Source organism: Capra hircus, chromosome 5 (assembly GCF_001704415.2).
Source record: "Capra hircus breed San Clemente chromosome 5, ASM170441v1, whole genome shotgun sequence".
In the NCBI taxonomy this organism is placed as follows: domain Eukaryota; kingdom Metazoa; phylum Chordata; class Mammalia; order Artiodactyla; family Bovidae; genus Capra; species Capra hircus.
In genome coordinates, this window is record NC_030812.1 from 792,889 (window position 1) to 813,823 (window position 20,935).

General features: G+C 37.8%; 1 long non-coding RNA gene across 1 annotated transcript in view; it reads right to left on the reverse strand.

Moving 5' to 3' along the window:
- LOC106502077 overlaps positions 1 to 2,414 on the reverse strand; it is a 49,018-nt gene extending 46,604 nt beyond the window's left edge. The window contains exon 1 of the long non-coding RNA XR_001295646.1: positions 2,361 to 2,414. This is a non-coding gene — a long non-coding RNA (uncharacterized LOC106502077). The remainder of the gene's footprint in view (positions 1 to 2,360) is intronic.

A 20,935-nucleotide genomic window follows, 5' to 3' on the forward strand; every position in this document is an offset into this window, starting at 1 on the left:
GGCGTACTGGCACTCATTAAATGCTTCCTAAAAATATCATTTGGCAAACTTTTGTGTTTTGTCTATAAAGGCTTAAGTACATCATTCAGAGCGTCATTTTAGAAGGCTGCTATAAAAATTTAAGTATGTGCTTTCATTAAATCAGTTTGTTTCATTTTAATTAATCTGCAGAACTCTTTCTCTCTGCCCAAAAGCACAGCTTATATTCCAAATGACTGCTTTTGGAGCCTCCCTGTACCTCTAGGGGATTCCACACTGCTCTCAAATGGAGCCAAGTTTGTAGGTCTCAGTGTCAGGTTTCCTCAGATAATGTTTGAAACATAAAGGGTAAACCATTTAAGAATTCTTCAGCAGGATGTTTCACCAATTAATCTGTCAGTTAGATGTGCTTGCCTACATTCCCATCTGGTGTTTTGGGACTCCAAAAGCTGTCTAATTCAGGTATAAGTAGAAATGAGAATTGACTAAACATGCTTTTTAAACCAGGCTGAAAGGAAAGCTAATGACCACCTTGTTTAACTGGGGCCAAAAATACACTGAGGAACATTGCATTACAAGTATAGGGATCCTCAAAAGAAAACATCAGTGGAATAGAATTCTTCACTGCTGAACTCTCTTTCCAGCCCTATCCTAACCCAGACAGCCAATATAAAGTGGAAGTAAGAATAAACAGAGATTAAAAAAGAAGGAGAGAAAGCAAGATGATGGGTTGAAGAGCTGTTTGCAGAATGCCTTCACTGAGTGACTGTCCAACCCCTTCCTGTGTAGCAGAGTCATATGTACTCAAGCTAAAGCAGAAAAGCATGCTGTGACAAAATTGAGCTATCTGCTTTAAAGGAAGGAAGTCTTCCAAGTCAGATACTGGAACTACATAGTAGAGCCCTCATTGTTTTGGCAAGTCTTGTGAGCATCGGAGTAGAGAATTCTACTTTCCTCTTTCAAAGGCTCTACAATCTAAAGTGAGATCAACAGTCAACAAGCTGCCCATGTTACACAGAGCTCAGTCACCTCTCTCATTCAGGAAACAGGCTAGGAAAGTCAGACAAACAACAAAGCACTAATCTGTATGAATCAAACCTTAACTTTGCATTCACAAATATGAACAGAAAACCAAGGTCAACAGACATGTGGGGAAGACCAGCAACACCAAAGAAAAGGATCAAGCTGAACAAAACAAATTGACCCCAGAGGAAAAAAAATAATTCAGACCTAATCAAGAGAATTTTTAATTAATATTGTCAATATCAAGAAAAGTGTTATAACAAAGAAAAAGCTTAAAAATGAATAATGAGGAGAAAAGAGCACTTGGAAAATACTAACCTGACAGCCAAGATAAATTTTCACTAGAAAGCTAGAGTAAAAAGCTAAGGTAATGTACAAGTACAGAAAAAAGGTATAATTATTTAAAATATGAGAAAAATTACAGAAGATATAGAATCAATCAAGGATATCCAATTTCTACTTACCATGCATTCCAGAACAAGTAAAACATAAAATCAAGAGAAAGAAACAATTTTAAAAAAGAAAAAAAAAATGTCAGAACCAAAACAAAAGTCTTCAAATTACACTGTATCACTGGCTGCAGAGCAGGATAAATGAAGTCACACCCACACCTAGGAACATTTCACAAAACCAGAAGAGTAAGACTAACAAAATGACCAAAAAGTATCCAGAGGAACAAACCCACAAGGAAGAAAAATATCACATTTCTCATTAGCCACACTGCATGTTGGAAACTAATGAAGCAACACCTTCTCAGATAAAACAGAAAATTATTTTCCACTTAGAATTCTGCATCTAGCCAAAGTCCCAATCAAACTGTACAGAAGATATAAAGACTTTTGTATATACAGATAATCAGTAGGTTTATCTACCTTTCTGTGAAAAAAAAAAATATTACTTGAATATAGATTACAGTTAAATTAAAAAGGAAACCAAAAAAGGAAGACATACAATAAAAAAGAACCCAGAATGAAGCCTCTACAGCAGGCCTGGGACCCATATAGATGTATCTAACAAATAGTATAATTATTAAGAAGAAATCAAATTATTCTAGGAACACAGTTTATAAAGCAGAAGTTCTTTTCTGAAAAACAAGAAAGAAAGAAAGAAAGGCATTTAGAAACTCTAAAAGGAATTTAAAACCGTAGAAGAAATTTATGATGCAAGTAAGAAGCATATTAAAATGTCATTCTTTGGGAATTCCCTGGTGGTTCAGTGGTTAAGACTCTGCACTGCCATGGCTGAGGGCTCAGGTTCCATCCCTTGTGAGGGAGCTAAGATCCCATAAACCCCACAGAGCCACTAAAAAAAAAAAAGTCATTTCTGGGAGTAATAAGCATCTGAAAAAGACAACTTACTCGAGTTTTGTGCTCAGAGCTTCCAAACAGTACAGATGTAGGGATGTAAGATCCTGTTTCTTTTCCTGTGGATTTTTACACATAGAAATATTTACATAATTGTCATATTTTACATGCTTCTTATCAGTTTCCATTTTAAATTCAATTTAAAGAAATGACATGAAATCTCTATTTATAACAATGGCAAAGAATTCAAAAGTTGTAAAACTTAACCATGTAAAGTACTAGTACAGTTGGCTGATTTTGAAAAGAGAAAGGAAAAGAGATGGAGGAGGGGAACATGTAAGCACACCAAAGTGTTTATCTTGTATAGTTGGAAGGAGAGAGAAATGTCTAACAATGATCAGGAGACAGCTTAAGGAGTGGGGAGTGATCAGATAAAAATTTAACTAGAAAGTAAACAACTAAAGGTATAAGCATGATCTTTAACACTGATAATTCATTATCAGAAAAGACAAATCCAGAAATGGTCAAAATGACTTTGTCTGAGATAGCAATTCTCCAAACATGGTTCAGAACCCATGGAGTCCACAGACTTTTTTCAGGGAATCCGCAAGATCAAAACTATATTCCTGATAATACCAAAATGTTGCCTTTTTCGATCTTACTTTAACATCGTCGCACAGTGGATTTCTCTAGAGGCCACATGATGTGTAATATTACGACAGACGGAACACAGAAGCAGAGGTGAGGATCCTCGTCTGTATTCATCCAGACATTAAAGAGATGTACAAAAACAAACAATACCATTCTTCTCACTATCATGGAAGATCTTTTTTGATATTTTTCATTAAGTGGTATGTCTAATGTTAATAGGCAATGGGTTTATCATTAATGTTTCAAATGAATTAATAGATAAATATTTTATAGCCTTCTCAGTTTCTAATATGATAAACATCAATATGATTAGCATATTAGAAAATATTCTTTGCTGCTAAATCACTTCAGTCGTGTTCAACTCTGTGTGACCCCATAGACGGCAGCCCACCAGGCTCCCCCATCCCTGGGATTCTCCAGGCAAGAGCACTGGAGTGGGGTGCCATATTTTGGGGGCTTCAATAACTACTAGGAGTCTAAAAGGATCCTGAGACCAAAAAGTTTTCTCTGAGGAATAAGAGAAGGGTAAAGAAAGGGAAAACTTCCCATTTCCATGTAAATATTTTCATCTATTTTACCTATTTGCATGCACATACATTACTTTTTTTATTGTGATATACTTAATATATAACATTATATGAGTTTCAGTGCACAATGTAATTATTCAATATACATATATATTGTGAAATGAACACCAAAGTCTAGCTACTTTTTAAATATTGATTTACTTGACAGTGCTGGGTCTGAGTTGTGCCATGCGGGATCTTCAGTTGTGGCATGCAAATTCTTAGTTGTAGCATGTGGGATCTAGCTCCCCGACCAGGGATCAAACCCGGGCCCCCTGCATTGGAAGCATGGAGTCCTAAACATTGGGCTGTCAAGGAAGTCCCTCTAGTGACTTTTTAATAGCAATTTCTAAGTGTGCGCACAAGTAAGACAGTGGTGTTCGGGTAAGAGAAGCACAGAAATAGTAATCTCACGTTGATGGAAACTAAAAGAGAGCTAGCGTTTTCAGGAAGTGAACACACTTTTCCCAGCAAAGATTATTGCATACTGAGATCAACCAACAGATTTTACCTGTGGAAAACCTTTAGATGACCCCAGATAAGCCATCTTCTTGTAGGCCTTCAGTGTATTTCCAGGCCAAGAAGAGGACTTGGCTAAACAGCTCTGGAGACTCCTTAGAAATTCCAGCATACAGTGTTCCTCAGAGTGTTAAGCTGATACCCACTCATGTTCAATAACATCAATTTAACATCTCTTTCTAAATTCTTTTGCAGCATATTGGTGGATGCCACATAAACACATATGCAGATAATAATGCTGTGTTTGTAATGCCAGTTTTCTTTCATGAAGCTTAAATTGTCTTACAAACACCACCTCAGTCCAATTTCTTGTCCAATAATTATGCTTGTCCAGAGCCAGAACATATGCTTCTCTCATGATTCCCCTCTCTCCTCTTTCTCTCTTCCTAGGCTTAACCATGGTCTTTTACAGATTGTTAAAAATAAAAATCATGATTCTTTTGGAAATGTCAAGATTTCCTAAGTAAAATCTATTATACCATTTATTGCCAAAGTCAGGGAAGCCAATTAAACTGCAATTTTTTTTGGCTTTAGGAATGCCAGAAACTGGAGCCAAGATTATATTTTAGCAATCTAAATTAATTTAGCTTCAAATGGCTGTTTAAAAAGAAAGTAAAAAGGACAATCTTGGTGATTCTAGTGTGTTGTCTCTGTAATCCATATCAGGTCACAACTGTTATGTTTTCATATCATTGATGAGCATTGTTTATGCCATGAATAATGTTTATACTTGTTTGTCTTGCCTTTTCAAAAGACCACAGACAAAAGGCAAGAGTGACAAGAAGCATATTAAGAAATTACACAACCAAAGACTTTGTATTGTGAGACACATATCATCTAATTCTGAAGACAGAAAGTATGCTCTCCACTAACATTCAATATGAAGTTATCTTTGGACTGTATGTAACTATTTAGAAGCTTGAAATAATGTCATTTCTATTGAAATGATTTCTATGGGCTAGTCACTGTGCTAAGCACTTTATATTCATATTTCATCAGTCCTAACAACCCCCCTACTTTAGATATTCTTAACTAATATTATTATACCCCATTTGTATGTAAATGAATTGAAGCTTACAAGAGGTTGGTAATTTGCCCAAGGTTTCAGAACTAGTCTGTGGCAAGGCTAGAACTAAGATCTGCTTAATTTCATAGCCCATGTCTTAACCACTTTGCCAAACATGAAGAGCTCATGAAGAGCTTATGAAGGTGTCCTATAAATATGGGACAATGAACCTTCAGTTGCTTATCAGCCATCACTTAGAATGGGGACTTTACTATGAGCCCAAGATATACAACATAATGTCATTTTTAAGGAGCATTTAAAGTCTACTATATTTATGACAAAGAGTCAGACACGACTGTGCTTACTGAACTGAACTGATATTTAAGACGCTATACTAGAAGACACTAAGAAGGGAATCAGAGAAACAGGTAAGGCAGCTGATCTGAATGGGGACTGCAGTCTAGTGAGGGTGAAAGTCATCCTAACACAAGGTAGAATTAAATAAGTGGAGAAAGAGACATGAGCTCTCAGAGTGCAAAGGGAAGCTTCATAGTTAGATGTTTAAGCATCATCTCAAAGAATGAATGGGATTTTTTTTTAATGTAAAGAATCAAAGAAAGGCACATAGACTGAGACCTAGGTGTGATTAAAGTCACAAAGGAGACAGACACAGGGATAACCAAGGGGTGCAAATGGTTTGGCTGAGTGTGAAGCTATGAGGCACATAAAGCTAGAAAGATATTTGGGAACCAGATTTAAGGAAAATTTCTATGCCTTCATAAAGAAACTGGTAATCTCTTCCAGGGGAATAAAAAGCAAGGAGTTTGCAGGAAAGGGAAATGAATTAATGACATCAGAAGCCATGCTGGTTATTACATTAGCCAACATAGGAAATGATGAAAGTCTAGACTTCAGAGTGACTGAAAATAAAGTAAGGAGGAGAAAAATAAGAAGTCAGCTAGTGAGATATGGGATAAGAAGCAGATAGCTCCTTGAAGTGGACTAGAAAATAAAATGAGAAAAGAAGGAGAAGAAACAATATAACAGATTTGGTTTGAGACATCATAGTCTTGAGGTACCTAAAGAAAATCCATGCAAAGATATCAAGTAACTGTTGGACATCTGAGCCTAGGAATTGAAAGAAATGCCAATGCTAGAGGCATATGTTAAGGAATTATCGTTAGCATGAAGATGACAGGGAGGCTATTAGGTAAGACTTGAATGAGAAGAGAACAGAGGGTAGAATTCTGATAAACACTAATTTTTAAGGGGAAGACAAGAGAAGCAGAATTTGTTAAGATAACAGGGCAGGAGACAAACATCAGAAAACTTTATCTTCACAGAAGGCAAGAGGGAAGAATATTTGCAAGAAATAATGAGTTATCACTGATATGCTCTTTTGAGATTAACTAAAATGAGACTGAGAAGACACTTAGAGCCAAGACGGCCCCACAATCTCTATGTTGTTTCTCATGCTCTTCTCATTTGCAGTCACCACTGCTTCTCCCTTGCTGCCTGTAGGTATCACTAGCAGAGATGCGCAGTTTCACTGGTCAAAACACATGTGTTCCTGTAGTGATGATGATGACATTGATTGCTGGCATAGGAAGCATTATATCCAGGATCTGCTTTTGATTTAGATCTTAGGAGTTTAGGAAGAGAGTCAATTTCTTCCCCAGTTGGACTTTTGTTCCAATACAACTCCCCAGCAAGTATCTATTATAAGCAACTTGCAATTTCTCACCTGATCTTGGCATATGTTAAAGCCAAAAATAGATTCTCTATACTTCTAACTTGAAAAATAAGTATTTCCTTCTTACAGTGAAAGAGCTATATGACATTTTCTACTTTAAATTCAATCACTCATTCATCAACAAGCATTTGTCAAGCATTTGAAGTGTATACGACAGGGATATAGTCATAAATTGAACAAAGCTCCAGCCCACGTGGAACTTGCCTTCTAGTGGCTGAGACAGATACTAAACGAGTGAGTGGATACAGCTGTGTAATCTCAGACTTAGGTCATTAAGTGTTCTAGTGGAAATAGTAAAGCCAATAGTGTGGTCTACAAGGCAAGGCCTCCAGTCTGAGATTTGGAGAGGGAACATTCCTGGCAGAAAGAACAGCAAACGCAAAGTCTCTGAGGCTCAGCACGGGATCTTGGCACATTCAAAGAATAGCATTACCTTTGGATATATACCCAGCAAAGGAATGGCTGGGTCATATGGTAGTTCTATTTTTAGTTTTTGGAGAAACCTCCATAATATTTTCCATTGTGACTGCACTAATTTATATTCCCACCAACAGGGCACAAGTGTTCCCTTTTCTTCACATCTTTGCGAACATGTGTTATCTCTGCTACTGCTACTGCTAAGTTGCTTCAGTCGTGTCCGACTCTGCAACCCCATAGACGGCAGCCCACTAGGCTCGTCTGTCTCTGGGATTCTCCAGGCAAGAACACTGGAGTGGGTTGCCATTGCCTTCTCCAATGCACGAAAGTGAAAAGCGAAAGTGAAGTCACTCAATCGTGCCGATTCTTAGCGACCCCATGGACTGCAGCCTTCCAGGCTCCTCCATCCATAGGACTTTCCAGGCAAGAGTACTGGAGTGGGGTGCCATTGCCTTCTCTGGTGTTATCTCTAGTCTTCTTGATAATAGCCATTCTAACAGCTGTGAGGTGATATCTCGTTGTGACTTGGATTTGCATTTTCCTCATGATAAGTAATACTGAGCATCTTTTCACGTACTTGTTGGCCATCTGTACGTCTTCTTTGAAAAACATGAATTCAGGTCCTTTGGCCCTTTTTCAATCAAGTTATTTGGTTTTGTTGTCCTTGTTATTTGAGTTGTATAAGTTCCTTATATAATTTTGGATATTAACCCCTTATCAAGTGTATGTTTTGCAAATATTTTCTCCAAGTCCATATATGAATGTAGTTAATAATATTGTATTATTTATAATTGCCAAGATAGTATCTGCTAAGAAATTCGAGAATTGTGTATTTGAAATTTGTTTCTATACCACACATATACAAACACATAAACAGTAATTATGGGAGGTAATGGACATGTTAATTAGCAACATTGTGGCAATTATTTCACAATGTATACATATAATAAATCATCACATTATACACATCTTTAAGAATCATGCTGTACAATGTAAACACATACAATTTGTCAAAGAACAGCAGGTTCTTCTGCAAGCTCAGTAGAAGCTGAGAAGACATGAAAGACTCAGGACTGACTAGGGACCACTTCCTCCAGTGCTGCTTTTATGCATTTCACTAGCAAAGATGTCAAATTCTTCAGCTTTTCTTTCTCAATAGAAATTCTGAAAGACAGATATTCTTCGAGATCTTTCATGTCTACTTCATTTATCCAAACAAGTAAGGGAGAAAGACTCAGAATTCTTTTCTCTGGGCCCCACAAGTAAAGGATGGTTAATTTGCTTTAGTATTAAAGTCTGGCGAAGAACTATTATCCTTTCTTTGGAAACAGTATGCCTGAAAAAAGATGCCATGAGGAGGAAAGGTCATGTTTATTTACTGCCTTTTTAGCCAACTTTTACTCTTGCACAGCCCTGATGGATAATTACTTTTGGCACTGTGTCCTTGATTATGGGTACTGAGCTATACACACTGAATATTCATAACTGTCCAGAGAACAGCTAACCATTGACCACTTCAGGCTACCTCCATGGGTCCATTTGAGAAACTGCTGACAGGCGGGAATGAATAGTACGTGAGGTGAAAGCACAATTTGCTAAAGAGGAAAGATGTTTTCATTCTAAACAAAGACAGTGTATGATTTACATTTCTTGGGGTATACATAGCTTGTTGTATAGTGCTTAGGACTATAAGGAAGACTGCTGCTGCTGCTAAGTCGCTTCAGTCGTGTCCGACTCTGTGCGACCCCATGGACGGCAGCCCACCAGGCTCCCCCGTCCCTGGGATTCTCCAGGCAAGAACACTGGAGTGGGTTGCCATTTCCTTCTCCAATGCATGAAAGTGAAAAGTGAAAGTGAAGCCGCTCAGTTGTGTCTGACTCTTAGCGACCCCATGGACTGCAGCCCACCAGGCTCCTCCGTCCATGGGATTTTCCAGGCAAGAATACTGGAGTGGGGTGCCATTGCCTTCTCTGATTAGGAAGACTGCTGCTGCTGCTGCTGCTGCTGCTGCTGCTAAGTCGCCTCAGTTGTGTCCGACTCTGTGCGACCCCAGAGATGGCAGCCCACCAGGCTCCCCTGTCCCTGGGATTCTCCAGGCAAGAACACTGGAGTGGGTTGCCATTTCCTTCTCCAATGCATGAAAGTGAAAAGTAAAATTGAAGTTGCTCAGTCATGTCCAACTCCTAGCGACCCCATGGACTGCAGCCTACCAGGCTCCTCCATCCATGGGATTTTCCAGGCAAGAGTACTGGAGTGGGGTGCCACTGCCTTCTCCATAAGGAAGACTATTAACCATTAAAAAAGAATGACCTTCAGGGTGGTCATTACTGCCCAAAGAGAAAAATTCAAATTTACTCTTCAGAAGGCAAAAACAGGTAACATTTCTTATGCAACTGTCAGGAAGAAATCAAGCAGAGACAACTGAATTATTTTAGTAGGAAAGGCATCATGAAATACTGCTGAGAGCTAGTAACCAGCTTTATTTCCTTACAGAAGATTACTTATCTATTTCTCTATTTTAGACTTGAGGAATATATCCATAGCCAGATCTGTAGATATAAATTAGTGTGATGAAAAACTATTTGTGATAGACTTAAAAAGTGTCTTTTCCCATTGGACAAATATGTACTATAATATGAATATTAAAATATTAAATTTCCAAAAACATAAAACTGAAATACTTAAAATATAATTAACACTAAAGTATTTAAAATATAATTACATTTGATATTAAAATATAGTTATATATAGAGAGATATATAAATCTCTCTCTATGTGTATATGTATGTATGTATGTATATATATATTTATACTTATACATAAATATATGGGACTCCCAGGTGGAGCTAGTGGTAAAGAACCTGCCAGCCAATGCAGGAGATTTAAGAGACACTGGTTTGATCCCTGGGTGGGGAAGATCCCCTGGAAGAGGGCATGGCAACCTACTCCAGTATTCTTGCCCATGGACAGCGGAGCCTGGCAAGCCACAGTCCATAGGGTTGCAAAGAGTTGGACACAACTGAAGGGACTTAGCATACATGCACATAAATATGTACACATATGTGCTGACATACACTGAGAGTTTGATCCTACATAGGACCTAAAAAGGAAATGATAATAGTTCTTAGTGAAAGCAGGATTTCATCTGACACTGTATATGACATGCAGTTCAACTCTTTGCCTTTTAAAATATGATACTAATAATCATATCTCTTCCATTTTTATAGCCTTTGCCCCTTTTTGTACATTCACTGGTAAAGAATGAAGAAGAAAAGGAGACCACAGAGGGCAGCTGAGGCTTTGGTTCTGTGCAGTGTGGCAAAACAGCCCGTGATCTACACAAGAAAGGGAAAATCAATCGCAGCTAATTCTATCCATTAATATGGCCATCTCCTGTCACAGGATATTCAGCTCAGTTCAGTCACTCAGTCATGTCCGACTCTTTGCAACCCCATGGACTGCACCACACCAGGCCTTCCTGGCCATCACCAACTCCCGGAGTTCACTTAAACTCATGTCCATCAAGTCAGTGATACCATCCAACCATCTCATCCTCTGTTGTCCCCTTCTCCTCCTGCCTTCAATATTTCCCAGCATCAGGGTCTTTTCAAATAAGTCAGTTCTTCGCATGAGGTGGCCAAAGTATCGGAGTTTCAGCTTCGACATCAGTCCTTCCAATGAATATTCAGGACTGATTTCCTTTAGGATTGACTGGTTGGATCTCCTTGCAATCCAAGGGACTCTCAAGAGTCTTCTCCAATACCACAGTTCAAAAGCATCAATTCTTTGGTGCTCAGCTTTCTTTATAGTCCAGCTCTCACATCCATACATGACTACTGAAAAAACAATAGCTTTGATTAGATGGACTTTTGTTGGCAAAGTAACACCTCTGCTTTTTAATATGCTGTCTAGGTTTGTCATAGCTTTTCTTCCAAGGAGCAAGCATCTTTTAATTTCATGGCTGCAGTCAGCATCTGCAGTGATTTTGGAGTCCAAAAAAATAAAGCCTGTCACTGTTTCCATTGTCTCCCCATCTATTTTGCCATGAAGAGATGGGACCAGATGCCATGATCTTAGTTTTCTGAATGTTGAGTATAATATTAGAACACCTATTTCCATAAATTCCTAACGGGGAGAACTTCCATGTCCTCTCATTTCCTTTGATAACCAAAAACAAAAAAACAAAAAAACCACACATTTTTTTAAAAACACTAAAAACAAAGCAAAAACACACAGAACACTGCAAAAAGTAAGAAAAAGTTTATTTGGGGTCTTAAAAGTTGCAGTTGGTGAGATACAGGTATGAGTAAAATTGAAAGAATGTTCTGGGGAAGAGAGAGAGTAAGGGGCTCATAAAGGCAAAAGTCATGAGTTTACACTCTGACACAAGAAAGGAAATATTTGTCCTTAACAGATAGGCTGTCCTTAACAGATACCCTTATTTAGGGTAAGGGTGTGGTGAGTATCTTGGCTTCTGGAACTTTGGCCAAGTGTTCTGGATGCCTACATTAAGACAGTAATGGTCCAAGGTCAGTTTTCATCTCAGCTGAGATATGCGTAAGTCATATTTCCTCAGGGGTCTTGTGGCTCTGTTTTAGAGAGCTCTCTTAGCAATACCAATTCCATTTTTATTTTCCTTTGGCACCTTCAGGAATGAAATGGGCATTCAACACATTTGTGATTTCCATGTCCAATTAGCAGGAATAAATAGACCAGTTAGGTGTGCCCCCTACAATGGAACTAATAGTTGTAATCAGAGTGAATTAATGAGCTTTTGTAACCTTTTATGTTCAATATTATGGCCTACTTTACTCCTGCAGGATTAAATTGATTCTTTGCAACACTGAAAGAAGGAAAGCCCTTTAGGTTAAAATTTAAGAAAGGAGAGTTTTTTATCTGAGATAGTTCCTCCAAGCTCAAAGTCTCCAGAAATCTGGTAGGTATTCTTTGCCTCATATACTATGTCTCACCGAAATGAATCTTAAAATATTCACTATTTGGGTAGTTCAAGCTCCTTGGAGTGTTGGATTACAACATTTCATAAGAGGGAGCAGACTTATCTATAAGAGAAAGGCAACACGCATCAAATCTGTTTCACAAGCCAGTGTTCTGGGAAAAAAAGGAGCAAGGAGTGTTGACAGAATTTATCTTGTCACTCAGGTTCTCAGTAAAACAGTACAAGGGGAACTTACAGACTTACAAAGAAGTAGGAATATGTTCCGTGACTTCTCAAAGTAAATATCTCAAAATATAAAATAAGCAACTGGAAAATAAATTATCAAAAAATATTTCTTAATGAGGTTCTTGGTCAGTAAGTTCATATGTTTTAATGAAAATAAGAAATAATATAAGGAGTTTACAACAAATTCTGTATCTTGAACAGAGTAAAATCTAGGCTAAATATAGACTATAAATAAATAAATAAATTATATTTTTAAAGTCAGAAATATTCAATTATTTCTTTGTTAAGATGATCAACAATTAAATAAGCAATATTTCAAAGAATTAGTTCAATCCTATTGTCAATCCCTTAAAAAATGAAGACCTGTTTGGGATATATATTTCATAATTAATGTTTTGCTTTTGGGTTAGGTATTTTTCATATAATCTTTAATGTATATTATTAATACACAGGATGACTGTTCAAGTTTTCAGAGAACTGTCCTATGTCCCAGGAAGCTCCTTGGTCCTGGGATGGCTGTTTACCTACCACTAAAATCTGTATTATAGCATCTCTCTATTATCTCAACAAAAATTTTATGTTTCCATCAGAAAATTGTGTTAAACAAATATTTGGAGCCTGCATCCCTCTCATGGTAAATATGTAGACTATATCTATGATTGGATAACAGAACTAACTTAGGTTGACAGGAGTTTAAGGTAAACTTGGAGAGTAAGAAGATAGATAATGCTTATAAAGAAAACACATGAATTTCCACAGTAACATTCTTTCCATCAGTATTCATAAACTATACTTTAAACTGAGAAAATGTTAGTCCCAGATCCTTTAGCATGGGAATCACTAATCTTAGTAATATGGAAAAAGCAATGAAAGCATGGAAATTTCCATAGGAATATCAAATTTTCCTCAATCATATTGATTTATTGAAATACTTAGCAATGGACTTCTAAAATATATTCTTACCGCAGGAGATTCCCCAAAGGGAATTACTTAGAGATCAAGGTTATTCATTTTAAGTGAATTTGACAATAATAAACTGTTTAGTAGTTTTATGGTTAACAGAGACAATAATTTCCAGAGAATTTTTGGACCCCCAGCTAACAAGCATAGCCAACTTTTTTTGAGAAGTCTAAATAATGTGCAATTTCTTCAGTACCTGATGCCAGTGAATCTATTATTTCTCAGTTTAAAGCCTTTGTTGTATCTGCTTTTCATTTAAACTCAGGAGAAAACATTTTGTTTCTGGAACAGTTTCTTGGAAAAAAGAGTAAGCCATTCAGTACATTAGCAAAACCTAGGGCTTTATTTCCTTTCCTTGCTGCATCACCATCTATTGCTGCCTGAAAATACCCCACATATGTGGTCCTGTCATTTGGCAATGAAAACCTCTGATCCAGCAGTGATGAAAGAGCCATGTTTGAAAGAAAGCGATCCAAGATAATTTCACTGCTAACACTTAGAGAGGGTCCAAATAAACTCGACAACACATCCAATGTATGAGGTACATTAATAAGGAGAGTACTCAGGATCACAGGGCACATTTCAACCGAGCATTTTTCAAAATGAGAAGCTTATGCCCATGAGAGTAGTGAAGCCTTTCTTACATAGAAGCAAAGGGAATCCGAGGCTGCTGTGAAGGTCTCTTACTCTAGCACTAATCTGTTTTTAATTGCTAACGTGTTGTTCATTCTAAGCCAAACAGATATGGCAACATTCGGAAAGGAAGAAAAAAAGGCTTCCAAACTTGAATTCTGTTTTCCCCAGATAAACAACATAAAATATTAATCATTATGTGGTTTTTAACTTTTTCTGGTCCTTCTGTCGTTCTTTCTATCCTTCTTTCAAATACTTGCAGAATGCATTTCCATGTGACTCTGTGACATGCTCAGCAAACACAGTAACTCTGGGACCTAAGCAAGGAAGAGCACAAAAGTTTTATTGAGTTTCAACTTTCCTCATGTTCCAAGGGAAAAACATATAATTCAGTTTTATCACTCATATGTAATATAAAGTCTGTACTAAAGCCTAACAATTGTGGGAAAATATATGTTTTAAATACGGTCCCCTGAACACTACACATTTAATTCCAGTAGTGATACTAGCATCTCACGCATTAGTCACTCAGTCAACTGAGACTCTTTGGGAACCCATGGACTGTGACCCACCAGTCTCCTCTGTCCATGGGATTCTCCAAGCAAGGATACTGAAGTGGGTTGCCATTCCCTTTTCCAGGGGATCTTCCTGATCCAGGGATCAAATCTAGGTCTCCTGCACTGCAACCAGATTCTTTATCACCTGAGCCATTAGGGAAGCCCCAGTCTAATATTAGTAATAGCACTAGTATTAGTAACAGCCTAGTACTAGTACTAGCCCCAACCCCATACTAGTAATGTAAGAACTAGTATCTTACATTACAGTTTTACAAAGCACATATATATATATATACACACACACATATATACATACATATATAATTTCATCTGATCATCATAAAATTCTTTTAAATAAGTAGAATAATATTATCCTTATTTCATAAATGTGGAAAATTGAGATTCACAGATTCCATTCTAAGGACACCTTTTAACACTTCATTCAACGTCCATTCCACTACCCCATCATACCACTTTAACTAGAGTAGCATACATTTTGAGTGTCTACCATCCACTGAGTGTTGCGCCAGGGAGCTGTGAATACAGTGGTGAACAAGAAAACCTCAGACTCTGTCCTCAAAAGAATTTGAATAAAAATTATCATTTGATAATTTATACAAAATCAGTTATATAATGACAGTCCCTTGAATGAATAGAAAATTTCCTGACTAGACTGGAAAGTATAACACCAGAAAATCATCAAGATTAGTTTCTATATAAGTATTAATATAATTGGAAACATATTTATGAGCCTGTATGAATCCCCAAATTCAGATTTTTTTTTAACAGAAAAATGTGTTTTTCTCTCATGCATAGACTCAGAGAGAGGAAAGAAACCAACAGACTGCCTCAGACTTCAGATACCCTTTGTGGAATGTCCCCTGGTTTTGATACAGATATTTCAAAGTCCTACTTCCAGGCAGAACAATGTAATGACTGAGATGTTGCCTCTCATGTTAAATTACTGAGATTTGAATTGCAGATCCTCCAAATTAACTAACTTCCCTAAGCTTCTGCTCTCCTCATGCACTAAATGGGGATAATAATGGTACCCATCTCTGGCTGTTAAACAAGGTCATCCATGTGAAGTCCTGGAGAAGGCAATGGCACCCCACTCCAGTGCTCTTGCCTGGGAAATCCCATGGACAGAGGAGCCTGGTGGCTGCAGTCCATGGGGTCGCTAAGAGTCTGACACTACTGAGAGACTTCACTTTCACTTTTCACTTTCATGCATTGGAGAAGGAAATGGCAACCCACTCCAGTGTTCTTGCCTAGAGAATCCCAGGGATGGGGGAGCCTGGTGGGCTGCCGTCTCTGGGGTCGCATAGAGTCGGACACGACTGAAGCAACTTAGCAGCAGCAGCAGCAGTATGTGAAGTCCTTAGCCCTGCACACAACTTACAGTAATTAACTTAATAAGCCTAGCAGTTATTTGAACCTACAATTTTTGTCCTGCCCTCCTGTGTCTTTGGTCTTTATGACTATGAGTCATTACCCATTGGAAACCACACAATGATTCACGTTGCTTGTTTTCCATTTTAAAATCATTAGTGACACCACTTATAAACAAAGGAGACAAAGAGCTCTAGAGCTGGATCTAGACACAGATATGTCATACAAGATCACCGCCAAGTTCTAAGTAGTCCCTCAGCCTGATAAGATAAAGCCACCCATCAACTAAAACCATGCATATACACGCACATTCTAGAGGTATAAAGCAATAATATGTAACCTAATGATGTAGCCTAGGAGGAATACGGAAGAATGTAGTTCTTTTGACCAAAAGAACTTTATTCATGTTGATCAGCAGAACCATCATTTCACAGAATATATAAATTCTATCCCATAATTGATGATAACAGAAGTCATCATAAGTAGTTTACTATTATTAGTGATTTCATTAGTAACTAACCTCACAAAGAAATTAATTCACTTCTTAATTAATCAAAGAAGTGAATCCTGCCTCAGATAAGGAAAAATATTACATGAAAATTGGGTGATCATTGCTAATTCATATTCATTTTAATAGATCAGTGTTTAATCTTATGCAACCAGCATAATGCTGCAAGTAGGCAGTCACACCCCTGGTGAAGTGTATGGGTATCTTTTCTGTCCAGAGCAAATCCACAAAGCGGTTCATTACTAGTGAACCTACCACAGAATAAGTATTTCTTGAAAACACAGTACTGTTCTATTACAAACATTCTATCTCAATTTTTCTGATGATTAAAGGGGATTTTAATTATACAATCAATGAGAACATAGATAGGAACCATCTGGACATACTTCTGTTTTCTGCCAAAGAATTTTCTTTTGTTTTACATATCAATGACTTAAGCTAACAAAGGAATTTCAGTGCCAGTCATTTGTTCTTGGCAGGGCTGGATCTTTTTTATGTATGAAAGATCTTTTAAATTTACTGATTAAGAGTCAAATTATCCCACATGGTCAGCGAATTAACCTCAACATTTTCCTACACAGAAAACCAAGAACAAAGGATATTTTTAATTGCTTGGTCTTTAAAGCGCACAAACTTTAAATCATTTTGTACTTCAATGTTTTTGCTAATCAGGGTGGTCAACAGTCAAAAACACTTTCTCTTTTTTTAAGAAACTGATGGAAAATGATTAACCAGTAAGGTACTAAAAAAAAAAAAAATGCTGCTGGTTTCAAATGCAATAAAAGAATGGAGAAGGACATGGCATCAAAGAAACAAAGAGAGCCTTCCAGAAGTTATATTGCTATAATATTGAACAACCCGTCTGCAAGAAGTAAATCTTTAGGGAACTCTCCCGAGGACAGACTGCCAAGGAGTCTAGCTCCAAGTGAGAGGAGCAAAAGTGAACTATCTGAAAGAGTAAACGAACTGTTAAGTTAGAAACTAAAGTCCACTTCTGCCATTGCTCTGAGAATGGAGGAAAACATGGCAGGCTGGCTATGGACTCTGCCACAATTCTCTGTCGAGCACCACTTTGACTTTGACTTTGAAATGTGGATTTCATTTCTTAAATCTACTCTCTGTAAGGAATTGTGCAAAACAGAAGATAGGTCCTTCCATGGACCAGAGAAGTGACAAGATTTTTTTCAACATTCTACAGAGGCATTTCTATAATAAGCAGGATTTCTTGATTTGATAGATGGGTGAAGAAAACCAGTAGCATATGGGACTTGAAAATTTAGTGTGCAAAGAATACTAAAGAATTACATTACCATTTGCAGTAGGAAAAGAAATCACTGATTTGAAAGTTTGATTCACAACTATATATTTTAAGATTTATATATTTATTTTTATTTATTTCTTTTCATTTCTATTTTTAGGCCAGTCCACTCAGCATGTGGGATCTTAGTTCCCCAACCAGGGACCAAACCCACGGTCCCTGCAGTGGAAGCATGGAGTCTTAAACACTGGACCACCAAGGAATTCCCTCACAACTATATATTTTAGAGATATGTTGTAGGACTAACACACAAAATTTTTCAAAGATATCTTAACAATTTCTTTGGAGGAGAAGAAAGAACTGGAAATTGATATAAAATTCATGAACGTGTCAACAGCTCTGAAAGGAAGGAATTTGACCACGAAATATTTTCTCCCTTGGGTACTTCTTTAAAAAAATAACAACTATGATTTGTTTGGGGTTAGAAACTACTATGAAAATTCACAGAGGAAAAAAAATCAAGGAAAGAAAGAAAATTACCTTGTATTTATTACTAAGCTAACATCACTTTACTATCTTCATTTTTTTTTTAATTCCCAATTTAAAGTATTCAGATGAACTTCTTTGCTTGCTATTACTTACAAAAGGTGATTATTCAGGTCATTACTGAAAGTTAAGGTAAAATAGAATTTAATGACCCAGTATGTGAGGTCTAAAGATATATCTCTTAGAAATTTTAAGGATTTTTGACAAAGAGAGTCAAAATTAAATTAGTGAACTTCCAAAAAACATAATGAAATTATTTTGTCTTCACCTTAATATTTATAGATCCTTGATGATTACCAGATTTTAACTTGTATAACTCCTTGCAAATTAAATACAGTATATTGAAAGGGATAATGTAGGTATTTTAAAATAAAATAAACACAGTTTCAAAAAGCTACAAAGTAAAGTGTGTTTTCGAGCTCACTGCTGAAGGAGCACTTGAAACAGTCATGTTAGACCCTGTAAATGGAGCGGAGGTGAGAGGGACAGGGAGAGGTGGGGCCATGTTGGAGGAGGGGCATGACTTCTGCCCATAACCTGCTTGCCACTGGAGAGCTGGCTCTGATTTTTGCCACCTTGGGTAAGTTATGCTTTAAAATTTGGTCTCCTCCTCCTTCTTAGAACCATTTTGAGGGATTTCAGAGAAGAACACTTTTCTCTATCCTTCTAGGTTCTTCTGGCTGGTCTTAGAATTAAATGAGACAGATAAACGAGAAAATTAGACAAAACTTTAGTAACACTTATACATGGAAGAGATCCAAGGAAAACTGAATAACGCCAAAATGGCCAAAACCTTCACCTTAAACAGCATATCTTCAGCTAAAAACAACAGAGGGTGTTGGGAGTAGTGATTTGGGACTTCAAAGCAGAGGAAGGCAATTGGCATGCGGATGGAAAAGGAAATGTTTGAAGAATAAACGTTTTCTGGTTCCTGCAGAAACAGTGGAATATAAGGAATTTTAAGAGACTTTGCTGGACTCCTTCTGTCTACTATAGTTCAGTTCAGTTCGGTTCAGTCCCTCAGTTGTGTCCGACTTTTTGTGACCCCATGAACTGCAGCATGCCAGGCCTCCCTGTCCATCACCAACTCCCGAGTCCACCCAAACCCATGTCCACTGAGTCGGTGATGCCATCCAACCATCTCATCCTTTGTTGTCCCCTTCTCCTCCTGCCCTCAGTCTTTCCAAGCATCAGGGTCTTTTCCAATGAATAAGCTCTTCCCATCAGGTGGCCAAAGTATTGGAGTTTCAGCTTCAACATCAGTCCTTCCATTGAATATTCAGGACTGATTTCCTTTAGGATGGACTGGTTGGATCTCCTTGCAGTCCAAGGGATTCTCAAGAGTCTTCTCCAACACCACAGTTCAAAAGCATCAATTCTTCGGTGCTCAGCTTTCTTTATAGTCCAACTCTCACATCCATCCATGACCACTGGAAAAACCATAGCCTTGACTAGACAGACCTTTGTTGACAAAGTAATGTCTCAGCTTTTTAATATGCTATCTAGGTTGGTCATAACTTTCCTTCCAAGGAGTAAGAGTCTTTCAATTTCATGGCTGCGGTCACCATCTGCAGTGATTTTGGAGCCAAAAGAAAATAAAAGTCAGCCACTATTTCCACTGTTTCCCTGTCTATTTCCCATGGGACCAGATGACATGATCTTAGTTTTCTGAATGTTGAGCTTTAAGCCAACTTTCTCACTCTCCTCTTTCACTTTCATCAAGAGGCTTTTTAGTTCCTCTTCACTTTCTGCCATAAGGGTGGCATATCTGCATATCTGAGGTTATTGATATTTCCCCCAACAATCTTGATTCCAGCTTGTGCTTCCTCCAGCCCAGCGTTTCTCATGATGTACTCTGCATAGAAGTTAAATAAGCAGGGTGACAATATATAGCCTTGACGTACTCCTTTTCCTATTTGGAACCAGTCTGTTGTTCCATGTCCACTTCTAACTGTTGTTTCCTGACCTGCATACAGATTTCTCAAGAGGCAGGTTAGGTGGTCTGGTATTCCCATCTCTTTCAGAATTTTCCATAGTTTATTGTGATCCACACAGTCAAAGGCTTTGGCAGAGTCACTAAAGCAGAAATAGATGTTTCTCTGGAACTCTCTTGCTTTTTTGATGATCCAGCAGATGTTGGCAATTTGATCTCTGGTTCCTCTGCCTTTTCTAAAACCAGCTTGAACATCTGGAAGTTCACGGTTCACATATCGCTGAAGCCTGGCTTGGAGAATTTTGAGCATTACTTTACTAGCGTGTGAGATGAGTGCAATTGTGCGGTAGTTTGAGCATTCTTTGGCATTGAGCACTACAGTTAGGTAACACTATACTGAACTTCAATGATAGCTCCTTTTCTGGAAGGGTCCTCCGTCTAAACTCTTTTTAAATGTATTTCTTCACATTCATCTTTATCTATTTATACATTTGCCTGTGCCTGCCCTTACTGCAGCACATGGGGTCTTCAATCCTCATTGCAGCATGTAGGCTCTTTAGTTGTGGCATGTGAACTCTTAGTTGCACCATGTGAGATCTAGTTCCCTGACAAGGGATTGAACCTGGGCCCCTGCATTGGGATCGCGGAGTTTTAGCCACTGGGCCACCAAGGAAGTCCCTTATTTAAATCCTCTGCTGCTGTCCTCTTTAGTACAGTGGTGAGTATCCCCACCTGTCAGGGGGAGACC